At 37.2% G+C, this 13403-nt stretch overlaps 1 long non-coding RNA gene across 2 annotated transcripts in view; it reads right to left on the reverse strand.

Moving 5' to 3' along the window:
* Positions 1–12756, reverse strand: part of LOC102134290 (uncharacterized) — a 253831-nt gene extending 241075 nt beyond the window's left edge. For both annotated transcript variants that reach the window (XR_012427059.1, XR_010582739.1), the window contains exon 1: positions 12588–12756. This is a non-coding gene — a long non-coding RNA (uncharacterized lncRNA). The remainder of the gene's footprint in view (positions 1–12587) is intronic.
* Positions 12757–13403: the final 647 nt, after the last annotated feature.

A 13403-nucleotide genomic window follows, 5' to 3' on the forward strand; every position in this document is an offset into this window, starting at 1 on the left:
AAGGGATAAAAAGATAAGCGACAGATGAGGGCTCTGTGAGACTGTTGTAACATGGGGTTCAAAAGAGGAGCATGACCATCAGCTAAGATTTGAAACCAGTGCAGGGTGTAGAAAGACCTTTCATTACAGGCAACTTGGCTCAAAGAAGTCTAGTCCAATGCTGGCCAACAGAACTTTCTGCAGTAAGGAAAAGCTTCTACATCTGTACATTTGACACAGTAGCCATTAGTCGTATGTAACTATTGAGCACTTGAAATATGCCAGAATTACTAAGAAACTGTATTTTTAATTTTCTTTAAATTTAATTAATTTTTATTTAAATAGCCAAATATATTGGAAAACAAAGTCCAAGTCAAATCATTGACTTTAGTCAATATTCCTTTCCTAAAATCCAACCTCTGCCCACCAGTTATCCCCAAGAACCAGTGAGGGCTTACATCAAGGAGGGTTTAAAGCAAATATTATTTTTCTAAGAAACTTTTCTAATATATATCACTCTAGATCTTAAAGGATCTTTTTTGTGTTAAGGCAGGTATGGAAGACTCAAGGTAACATTTACCTTTTCCCTCTAGGATTTCTGGGTCTTGCCTTACAGGCCACATCTTACGATCAAATGTGAGTCATCTGGAGAACTTGGAAACCTTGGATGCTTGATGTCTTTTGGAAAGAAGTAGGCAATTTGATTCTCACCTTTTCTTTCCTCCTCCCTCTGGAGTCCCTTCCATCCACAGAGTTATATGATCAGTGATCATACCAGTGAGCTCAGTGGTCCTCATATTTCGTTCTCAGGAAATGGCTAGATTTTTTTCTCATAAAATCAAACACCCAAAGCTTATGCTGAATTTTTCAAACCTGTGAGGATCCTTACTGTCTCATTCAACTTCTAATCTCACTGTGTCTGTAAAATACCACCTTTTTACTGCATCTTATCATATTCCACTTCTAAGTTTTTTTAATTGCCTAATGACCTATTTTATACACAGCATGTGGTTAAAATTAAAGTAGTAATACTGTTCATTCCACAGACAAACTATTTTTCATCTTTGGAAAAACATTGATTACTCCCAGAGAACATTGCTGCACAGTAGTTATTACTTCACCATTTCACAGACGAAGAGTGGGAGGAGGAACTGAATAGGCTAAAGGGAGAATATCTGTGTGGCACCCTAGTCAGAATTAAAGTCGGGTTTTAGTCTGTGACTTTTCATGTCAACTTCAGACCTGTCCTCTCCCTATTACAGTGTTATAACCATGAATCATTCTCAATTAACCATGAGCATATTTTACATAGTAGATCTAAACACATACCAATAGACTCTGAAAATAAAAAGAAAAAACACACAGTAAACTGTTACTAACCACATTATGCTGTTATTTCCAACAAATGTTTGATTGACTTAACCCACGGAAAGAACTCAGAAGTAGATGTTTGTGGAACAAAAGAATTGCTACATCCTCCCCCAATCCTGATTTAGTCAGTAATATCATAAAACCAAATGGCCCCTTACGTGACTTACAAATCATCCACACACAAAAAAGTGGCTTTTTCTGTCCCTAAATCTCTATCACCCATAGAGCCTTCCTTATCACTGCAAAAATAACTATACACAATGGTATGTGGGTGGGGGGCTTTTATCTCTTTAGGGAATCTTTGGGTTCATAAGGAAAAGAGGAAGTTGTTTCTCTTTTGAGAAACATCTTTGAAGATTTTACTCCAAGGGAAAATCTTAGTTATAAATATCCTGTCTATGTGATTCTACCTGCCCCCAACATCTCTCTTTTCTTCCTAAATATACTTCTCTCAGAAATCCCTTCCTTTTGTCACAATGTCTAAAATTCTGCCAAGTAGAGTTGCATTTTCGTTAACAATAATTCTCTTTAAGAATTCAGATATTTTTGATAATACTATAGATTTGTCACTTCACCAATAGCTCATCATGCTATGTTAGGGAAGTTTGATTTTTAATTTTGGGAGCTGCAGGAGAGCTATTATGTTCAGTGGAGCAGGCCTCTATAGAGTGCAAAATGTCAGCTAGTGTACATAACATCAAATTCTACAATTTTTAGAAATGCAAAGCTTTTGGCTTCATCTTACAATTCTAAATCAGTGGTTTGCAATGGGTCCAAGACTCTTCATTGGAACAAATATCTGATGCATGTTGTTCAATTCCAGGACATGGTATCTCTGGGAGGTGTACACTGCACAATCTGTGCATCTTGCATGGTCTTGGACATCACCTATTTTGATAAAGGCTTAGGTGATTAGAATACATAGGACATTAGGGCTCATGGGGAAAAGACTAAAATTGAAAAATAGATGAATATTTGAAAATGACTCAGAGCCAAAAGTATACTTTGCCATTTCAAAATTTCATCAAGGCTTGGCTTTAGATCCAGGAGGAAAGCAGCAACTCCTCCCCTTTTCTACCTTCTCTTCTTCTACAAAACCGCTTGCTCTCATAGCCTGGAATCATTTTATATAGTTCAATTTCATATGGACAAAATAATCTTTCTGTGTTGTCTTGGGAATCCATCCATCATCTTTAACACTAAGTACAGCAAGAAAACTTATAAAGTGTAAATAATCCAACTAACCCTTCCCAAAGACAAGAACTTAAAATTTATAATAAAAAGGAAATGAGATAAATAAGATTCCAAGAGAAAAATAAGTCAACTCTACATATTCAAGAACCAGCACATAAAATTATTGTGTTGTTCCTCAAAAAAAAAAAGAAAAGGAAAAAGAAAGAAATCAAAATGATCAGGAAGAATATATTAGATAATTATTGGCACTTTCTAGGGTTTCTGAAATCTTTGTGGTTGTTCCTTGAATGTTTCAATTAGAGTGCTCTAAATTTTCAAGGTGTAATATAAACTCACAAATAAGTACAAAAGAATATTCTAAAAGCAGTTATCAATGAATTTTGGATGATTTTTTTGTTTGTTTGTTTTCCCATCAGAACAATCAAACTAATACCTTTATTCTTTTGCTATATAAAGGGTGGACCTCAGACTCGTAGCATCAGCCATCACCGGGGAGCTTATTTGAAATGCAGAATTAGAGGCCCCACCCCAGACTTACTGAATCCAAATCTGCTTCCCAACAAGATTTCTAAGGACATGGATTTACATCGTCTTTTGAAAAGCACTGTTTTATTTCACATCAAGACTATATCTAGGGGGAATTGGAGCCTATATACTACATCTGGGGTCCCCAACCCGTGGTGGGGGAACCAGGGGTTCCAGACTGCACAACAGGAGATGAGCTGCAGGCGAGCAGGTGAAGCTTCATCTGTATTTACAGCTTCTCCCTATCATTCACATTATCACCTTAGCTCTGCCTCCTGTGAGATCAGCGGTGGCATTAGATTCTCACAGAGGCATGAACCCTAATGTGAACTGTGCATGTGAGGGATCTAGGTTGCCAGCTCCTTATGAGAATCTAATGCCTGATGATCTGTCACTGTCTCCCATCACCCCCAGATGGGACCATCTAGTTGCATGAAAACGAGCTCAGCGCTCCCACTGATTCTACATTATGGTGACTTGTATAATTATTTCATTATATATTACAATGTAATAATAATAGAAATAAAGTACACATTAAATGTAATGCACTTGAATCATGCTGAAGCCACACCATGCCTGGTCCATGGAAACATTGTCTTCCACAAAATCCTTCTGCCAAAAAGGTTGGGCACCGCTGTACTAAATAGATACCCTCCAACACTGATGATATTCAATATCTTGAGCCCAGGTCTGAAAATATGCATAGAGACTGTAGCTCTATAACTAACTTTCGTAAATGAATCAGTTTTTCTGAATGCCAGTTTCTGTTTAAGAAATTACATTATTGCCATTAAATTCCTACTGAGGATTCTATAAAATAAAGCTAAATTCCTCAATTCAGTGGTTGACTCATGAGTAGACAATGGCAGAGTTCTTTGAATAGAGAGTAGGACCAAGAATCACATTAGCTTGGATTTTAAAAAAATATATATTCAAAAACGCATAAGACTGTAAAATAAATATTTATTCCACCCTTTTTCAGATAGTAACCATTATTGGGCTATCTAATAGTTGTCATCTTTCAGTGCAGCTGCCGAAGAGGAAAACGTTAAATTGAGCATCCATGAAGCATTTTAAATTTCTTTTGTTACTAAATTCAGAAGCAAATTGTAATTTTTACTTTATGACTCTCCACTTAAAATGGCCAAACACCATCAGTAAAAGGATATCATCAAAATTGTGAAAATACACAAATGAAAAAAAAGAAATGCATAAAAGAACAGATTCATAAATAATATTATTTTTATTTTCTTTTTTTCCTTTAAATCATCTATTTTGCTTGGTTATTAGCTTTCTAGAAGGTAGGTTGCAGATGCCGCATACTGGGATTTGATTTTCAGTAACTTGATCCTTTAACTAGCTGTGATAAGCAAATGTGACTAGTTTACCAAGAGTCAAAGACAGAGTTTCTGTCCGTTAGGGAATATTTCCCTTACTTCATTCTTTAACTATAGCTGCAGCCCATACCCAAGCCAATCAGCATAAAAGTATATGCAGAAATTTTTAAAAGCAACATGCAAAAGTGTAGGTAGATAAACACAAAGCTATCAGCATAAATCAAACCATTTAAAGCACGTTCCTTTAATGAATTCATGATGTATGTGATGAGAAAGCTTATTTTTATTCACCATAAAAACAACACTATACAATTTTGATGACCCAATTTTGGTTCATTTAAATTATTTTATCTTCAATTTCCTTTAACTTGCTGATTTCTTATTGCTGATTTTGCATTATTCCAATTTATGACAGTCTCTGATTTCTTTTTATATCATTTCTACACAATTTCATCCATTTTGGCAGTCTCTTTTCTAATATTTGGATATTTCCTAATTGACTAATATGTTTGAGGTAATCCACTTCTCATGGACAGCACTTGATCCTACCATCAATATGAAAATGTTATACATTTAGCAGACAAAAGTATTATTCTAGTATTATTCTTTGAAAAATATATATCCTCATTTATATGTAAGGAATAAAGAGAAACAGATAGTTTTGATTTAGTTTATATAATTCAGAATCTTAATTACATATATTTCTTTTGACTAATTGATAGGAGGGTAAATCTAGCTTGATAAAACTTTTAAACAGAAAGAAATATAACTTGATTTTATAGGATTATGTCTGTGGCTAGGAGCTGGGAGCTTAGCAACCTTTGTAAATATACAAAGAGATATATACAACCATGCGCAGAGTATGCACGTTCCTGAATGTCTATCAAGAAGCTTAATGCTATCAAAGTACTCCACTGATAATGAAAGTCAAGGCTCAAAGGACAGTAAGCATATTATTCCGTATAATGTATTATGCATCAATAGTTTCAGGCGGGCAAATCCTACCAGCCTCTCTCAGGCCACCACAACAGAGTTAGTGAAAAGAATATTAACTGTATCAAGAAATGGAAAAAGAGAAAGAAGAAAGCCAGACCAAAGGGAATAAAAATCTAGAGCTCCCCTTTTTTTTGTTACTTTTGCCACCTTTTTCTATTTACCTTGTGTTCCAGAAATCTACTCTATAGGCTCCTTGCTTTTACACTCCGTTCTTCCAATCTTCATCCGATCCTTTCTTTGCCTTCATTTCTGTCTCCTTTAAATTTTGGGGACTTTATTTGTCATCAAAGCTCAATCCAAGGTCAAAATCAAATATACACTTGTTACCATTCTGTCCCAGATATTTACTTGTCAAATTTAACCTATTTCAAATCAATTCTTCATTATGATCTCACTTCAACTTCAGCCATAATTAATATGTGCATACCACAGCTCATGACATTGATTCCACCTGAGCAATATTCTTTTTATCTCTGCATATAAAAGCTACACTGGCACCAATGGCAAATTTTTAAATCTGCTGTCATCTCTTTGCCCTATACAAGTGTCTAGTTGTCATTTCAATAAAGACAAATTGGATCTACTACCAGGAAATAGTCACTATTTCCAAATTTTTGACACCAAAACTGCTTGCTATCTTTAAATCCCTTTCTTTTGATCTCTCTTATATCACACTATATTAGACGAATGTATTTTAGGCGATGAAGATCCTTTCTCAGTATCGTGTAAGAAATGAAATAATTTCTATGTATGTTTACTAGGAGATATATGCTTCATTTTTGGGCAAGAATGGCATGCAAACTCATGAAGCATTTTACATAAAGAAATTAACATAATCTTAATATCAAGGAAATTAACAGAAATCAAACAAATTTAATGTCAGTCAAATTTACGAAATTTGCATGAGTGTTTCATAAAAGTAATACCAAAGGGGTTGAAGTAGTACAGAGGGACATTTTTTCAGCTTCATTATTTCCCAAAACCACATAGACCACCAGCTTTGCAAAATTTTCCCTGTTGAGTTTAACATATGGACTTTTAAATACAAAGGATTTGTCTCCAAGTATCAGAAACTTTCCAACTAATTTAAACTATCCCTATAACTTTGTAAAGACACATTAGCAATTTTCCTTTGGCTTTGCTAGCCCCTTCCATCAAAACTACGAATTCTGAAGGTCTCTTGCTATTTCCATGCTGCCTCTTTGACTTACAGTCTGTTCAGAATGAGCCTCCTCATCAGGTCCCTGTCACAATAAGTGTGTGCATATGTCAGCTCATCTTTTTATTGCTCCTCTTTACATAAAGACAAGAGTCTCACTTATAAAAAATAGTTGCAGGAAAGTGTCAGTAAAAAATTTTAGCAACCTCAAACTTTAAATAAAACACACATTTGGAATGTGATGGAAATTTTGCACAATAAATTTGATGGGTGGTATGGGGATGCCTGTTCTGTTTGTTCTGTTGCATTTTATTTTTTACCTTAATATTTTAGGCAAAGTGACCCAATAAAACAGCAACATTATATATATACATATATATGTATATGTGTGTGTATATATATTCACTTGATGTGAGATATGTGTAAGTTATTTAAATGTGAGTAGAGAAGGAATCCAGAAGAAAACCTTTTTGCTCTTTTAGTTCCTGGGTTAGGACCTCAGCTCACATTCTAAACTCTCTGTCCTCTGATAGCAGCTCTTGCCCACTTCCTTTCGCCTTCCTCAGGGTGATACAAGAAAATGAACATTGCAACTCAATAATATGCCTCAAGTAGTTTCTGTCATGCAAGTAATGTCAAAAAGATCATGGGGAAAATTTATCAAAATTGCAAACAATTAATTGCCTTTTGCCACTGCCGTAAAAAGGCATTTGCAGCAGTCTTATTGTAGTAAACAAAAAGTATTTGACCTATACCTATTTTTATCAGAAAAAGAGAGCACAATTCAATATTGTACTATTCAAGTTTTAACAAATTTTTGTAAGCTAGTACTGAAATTACACACTGAAACTAAATTGTGTTTACAATGGGTTCCTTTGTATACTTTATAACAAATGATTTCCAGATGATAGTCAAACTCAAAAATAGAGCCTAGAATTCAGAACAGTTCAGTTGAACTGTTGAATTTGTAGGCTAAGACAAAATGAAGTCCCCAAATCTGCTAAAAGCATGTATTTTTGGTCTCTTTGCTCCTTTTAAGAATGTTCATCATGGATGCTATGAAATTTCTGTCAATTCTTAAAATAACCAAATATTCCACTCTTTTAAAAACATAAATAAGAAGCACAGCTTCTTTCACATAACACAGCATAAAGCTTAAAATCATAGTTTGGCGCTAAATCTGTTAGCTGGAATAGTTAAGGGCAGACAGAGGCAATGTCTGCATTGCCTCTGTTCTCCATTCCTTTCCACTTTTTGATTTTTTTTTTTTTTTTTTTTCTGTCTTACCAGACGCATAGTCTCCTTCTGCCTTGGGAAACAGAAATATGAAAAAACTACATATGCTTTATTCTTTCACAGAATGTTCTTTTTTAAAACCAGAAAATATTATAGAATCATAAAATAATTTCGGATTCACATTTTTAGTGACAAATCTATTCCAATTTCAGCACAGTGAAGGTATGTGGCAGCTTACCAATATAGAGACAATGTAATAGAAAACAAAAAGACCAGAATTTTGGTTTGGGAAAATTAGGATTTGAAGTCCAACTTCAGTGCCTACTAAGAAGTAACAATCTTTCTGAGCCTTAATTTCTCCTCTGTTTAAATGAGAATACTATCAAGTTTTCAAGGATTTGGGGAGGATCAAGAATAATGTTATGTAAAGCCAACAACACAGTCTTTGACTCGTAATAGGTGGCCACTATAAGGCCTAGTACTGTTGCTGGTGTTAAAGACACAAATAGAATTCACCAGGTTGGACCCAGATTTATTCACCAATACTTCCAAGGATCTACACCCAAGAGCATCAGTGATACAGATGGATAGGTAGACAGATGATTGATTGATTGATTTTAATAGATAACTAGCTTGATTAAGAAGAAATTCTGTTTTAATATGATTTTATATACGAACTGGAACTTGGTCATCACAATTCTGAAATAAATGGAAATTCACTAACTGCAGTTACATGAGCCAGAAAAATCACACATGGTGCTTTTTTTTTTTTAACTGTTTCTGGTACTTATTTTTAATATGCAGCATTCCTTTGACAAACCTTACTATAGTTTATGTTTAAAGAAGTACTAATAAGTTTCGGTAAATATGTACATTATGATTCAAAGTATGTTTGAATAAAACTACTCTAAACCTACTAAGAAACACATCTTTGACAAATGTGTCTCCCCTACGCTATTGTTTTCTCCCGTCTTCTTCCTTGTTCCTCTCGCATCACTGGATGTCCCAATTCTACCCATTTTGTAAGTCCCAGTTTGAAGCTCACCTATTCCTTTGAAGCTTAGAGAAGCAATTCCTTCCTCCTTTATTACTGCAGTGATAATATAGTTACACAATTTTTTGCAAAAATTATCAACAAACAAGTGCAAACCTGTCAGTCATGTAGTAACACACACCAGAAACATGAGAATCAGGCTCATCTTCATCTTTAGCTGCAACTCATGTAGGCAGTCACCCAGTAGTGCCACATACTGTTTATTCACTCCTTCACTCCCTTAGTTCAGGACCCTTCAGGCCACCTTGATACGGTTTGGTTCTGTGTCCCCAGGGAAATCTCATGTTGAATTGTAAACCCCAAGGTTGGGGGAGGGAACTGGTGGGAGGTGATTAGATCATGGGGGTGGATTTCTCCCTTGCTATTCTCATGATAGTGAGTTCTCAGGAGATCTGGTTGTTTGGAAGTGTGTAACACTTCCCCCTTCTCTCTCTCTCTGCTGCCATGTGAAGATGTGCTTGCTTCCCCTCCACCTTCTGCCATGATTGTAAGCTTCCTGAGGCCTCCCCAGCCATGCCTCCTATACAGCCTTTGGAATTGTGAGTCAATTAAATCTCTTTTCTTCATAAATTACCCAGTCTCAGGTAGTTCTTTGTAGCACTAGGAAAACAGAGTAGCACACTCCCACTCTTTACCTGGTCCACAGAAAACCTTCTATATTGGTCTTGCTGCCTTTAGTCCCTTACCTCTGCAATTTTTTTCTCCACACTGTCATCAGAATGCTCTTTTAAAGCACACCTCTTATCATATCATAAACTTTGTATATATTGTTTTCATTTGCCTACTTAATACAAGTTCAAGTCTGGGGATAATGGCATGTTGCTCTATAAGAAGGCATGTTTGGGCTTTTGCAGTTCACCCTGCTGGACTTGCAACCCAGTTTCCCCACTTTCCAGCTCCGTGACTTAGGTCCTTGCCAACTCCTTTAGTTTCAACTTTGTTTCTGTAAAGTAAGGATTGCCAAGAGCATTAAATACAATAATGAATTTCTAGTGATCAGCAAAGAGTCTCCTACATAGCAAACATTAAATGCAATAATTAATTTCTAGGCATCAGCAGAGGGTCTCTCTCATAGCAATCACTTGGCAAACAGTCATTATCATTATTCACATTATTCACAATTCTCCAACTTGCAGCTCTCCTCTCACCTTCTACATTACCTCCTCCACAACTTCACATACTAGAAGTTTCCTGACCTCTTTGCCTTAGAACACACTACTACTTCTACCTCGAAAACTCTCAATCTTTGCCCATTTTATTAATAACAGCAATCATAACGTGTAGTAGATATGACTCAATGCTTACAACTTGGGTCATGCAAGAAATAAAACTTTTTGTTTTATTAAAACTCAAATTAATTTTCTATTTTGAGCTCCATGTCGCTGGTGGGTAAAACCTATTGTCAACCCACTAAGGAATTCACCTCTTTTAACATCTTGGGCCTGGATCTGAAGCACTTACATAAGTGCAGGAAAGGGGCCTTTGTGTTTGTAAGTGCATGCTTGCATCCCCCATTCATGCTACTGTTTTTATCTAGCCCTTGGCTGTCCATCTGGCAGCGTCGATAAAATCCTTGCTATTTCCATGCCCCTTATGGGACTCAAATATTTGTTCTGCTACTTCTGCATCATCCTAAGACTGTGAGACAATCTCTGACAGTTCTGCTTAGACACCCAGATAGTGGTTTCTTCTCTGAGATCCTGCCATCTCACTGATTCCTATAGATTCCTGGTTCTTTGCAGAGGCTCTGTCCACCCTCTCCTACCACAAATGTACTGTCACTGGGGGAGGAGGTGGTGCAATGTTCCTCCTGAAGGATCCGCCAGTGGAGACTCCATCAATGCTCCTCAACTTCATTTACTCTTACCTAGAGTTTTTCCTAAGCACTCAGTCTTTTGGCATCTATTCATTTTACACCCAAAAGATTTTTTTTTTCTGCTATAGCTATAACAAACTTTTCAATAAAGCAGTGAAATCAACAGCCTAGCTGATCTAATTGGAAACAGTAAAGTGATAATAAGCAATATTGGAAGAAAAAATATTACTTACATTTCAAAATATTATCACAGTGTGGTATAAAAATAGCTAACATTTATTGGGTGAGCTAGACAGACACATCCTCACACAATTTACAGTCTGTATCAGTCAGGGTCCCAGAAGGCAACAGATGGTGCATTCATATTAGGATGCTTTGAGTAGGGTTTATTAAAGGGACTATTTACAACTGTGTAGGCAGGGTGTAGATAAACCAAAAGACATAATGCAGCACCCTGGGGTTAGCAATGAGGTGGGGAGGTTTACCATCACTAGACCTGAAGAGACAAAAAAGGTAGCAGTAGCTTAGCTGGAAGCCAGAAGCGGAGAGTCGTGGAGATCTGCCACCTGGAGGGAATGCAGGTTAGGAGACACAGTCAACAGAAGTAGCCCTGACAGAGGGAACCCAGCCAAAGGTAACCCTGCCAGGGAGAAGCCTGTGGAGGAAATAGCGCACCCTCACTCTGCACCCTCCCTCTCATCTCTGCCCAGGGCTTGCCAAGTGGAAGTGAGAGCATAGGGAGGGCGGCTGTAGGTGTCACCCATATGGGTCCATTTGTGGGACGGAGAATGAGGTAGAGAAGGATGGAGAGCAGATCCACAGGGTCAAATGGGAGATCTGCATCACAGGTCTACAAGAAAAAGTCTATGGCTTCCTCAGAGTTAAATCCCATCTTAGTCGGCTCAGGCTGCCCTAACAAAATACCACAAACTGGATGGCTTAAACAAAAGAAATTTAGTTTCTCACAGTTCTAGAGGCTAGAAGTCCAAGGTTAAGGTGTCAGCAGGTTTGGGTTCTGATGAGAACTCTTGCCAGCTTGCGGACAACCATCTCCTTGTTGTGTGCACAAACAGCCTTTCCTGGTACATGCGGAGAGACTTCTCTTCCTCTTCTTATGAGGCCACTGACTCATCATGAGGTCCCACCTTCACAACATTATCTAACTCTAATTACCTCCCAAAGGCCCCATCTCCACATGCTACCATGTTGGGGGTTAGGAGCTCAATATATGAATTTTGGGGAGCCAGAAACATTCAGTCCACAACCAACTCAGATAATGTTTTCTTTGAGGAGCCTTCTCCATGTAGCAGAATTGGTTTTTCCTAGATTTTACTTCATGGTCCAATGCATTGTACATACTTGTATAAGGGACATGTAAACATTGTATTGTATTACTGTTGATGTAATATATTTCTCCTTCACTAGATTGAGACTGTTATTGGTGTAAAACAAAACAAAACAAAACTTCGTCTTCCTTCTTTTATTTTCTTTTTACACCAATGACAATGCCTAGAGTATAACAGATATTAATGGTTTACTGGCTGAACAAACATATAAATGAATGAATGATATTTTTTATTGTTAAGGATCAAATTCCTTAAAGTACAATTCTTTCATAGATAAATAAGCTAATTCATGGCATCTCTCTTCTTTTCCTAGTAAAATATGTGTTTTTTAGCCATGGCATTTTGTAAATAAAACCCCAGCATTTGTCAAATACAAACTGACCTGCTCTGATATTGTGAATTTTACGCGTAACAAGAGAAAAAGGGAAGAAGAGTTTGTGACAGGGTGATAAAATACATACTGCATATGTTTGGAGCCAGGCATATCTCCGAAGTTCCATAACTTGTCAACATAAAGCTTACATGCAGTTGAGTGCAAACGGTAAAGTGAATTCAGTGGGGAACTCATACTCACAATTTCATGTAGAAATGTAGTGCAGGCCGGGCGCGGTGGCTCAAGCCTGTAACCCCAGCACTTTGGAAGTCCGAGACGGGCAGATCACGAGGTCAGGAGAGCGAGACCATCCTTGCTAAAACGGTGAAACCCCGTCACTACAAAAAATACAAAGAACTAGCCGGGCGAGGTGGCGGGCGCCTGTACTCCCAGCTACTCGGGAGGCTGACGCAGGAGAATGACGTAAACCCGGGAGGCGGAGCTTGCAGTGAGTTGAGATCCGGCCGCTGCACTCCAGCCTGAGCGGCAGAGTGAGGCTCCGTCTCAAAAAAAAAGAAAAGAAAAAAGAAATGTAGTGCAACTTAATGGGTTTTTTTTGCCAGGATGAAGTTTTCGGCTTTTGAATAAAGCAAATACATATAGATAAACTGGGATTAACAGTCAACTATCTATCTCACACTGAGGTACAAATATAGCTGGGCAATCTGTGCACTCTGCAAAGGCACGGGGTTAGGACTGTACAGTTCCGGACCCTGACATAGGACTGTATACACCTGGAGGAAGGGTGCTTTTTTTCTCCAGAGAAAAGTATAATTTATCAACACAGAGGGGACATCTTTTTCAGTTTACTAAGAGGTATCTATAGGTCAGTGCCAGCCAAGTCCTCAAACTCATCTCAAATTCTGTATATCCAAATAAGCCCTCTATCCTAAGCATGTTCCTGTTTTTAGGTATCATCTTTATCCTAATTGTTGCTGAAGATCAGGGAATTATTTGGGCTCTATCATCTCCTTTAATGCCTCCACCAATCATCAATTTAAGTCCTCCTATTGAAAT

This window comes from Macaca fascicularis, chromosome 18, assembly GCF_037993035.2.
Source record: "Macaca fascicularis isolate 582-1 chromosome 18, T2T-MFA8v1.1".
Lineage (NCBI taxonomy): Eukaryota > Metazoa > Chordata > Mammalia > Primates > Cercopithecidae > Macaca > Macaca fascicularis.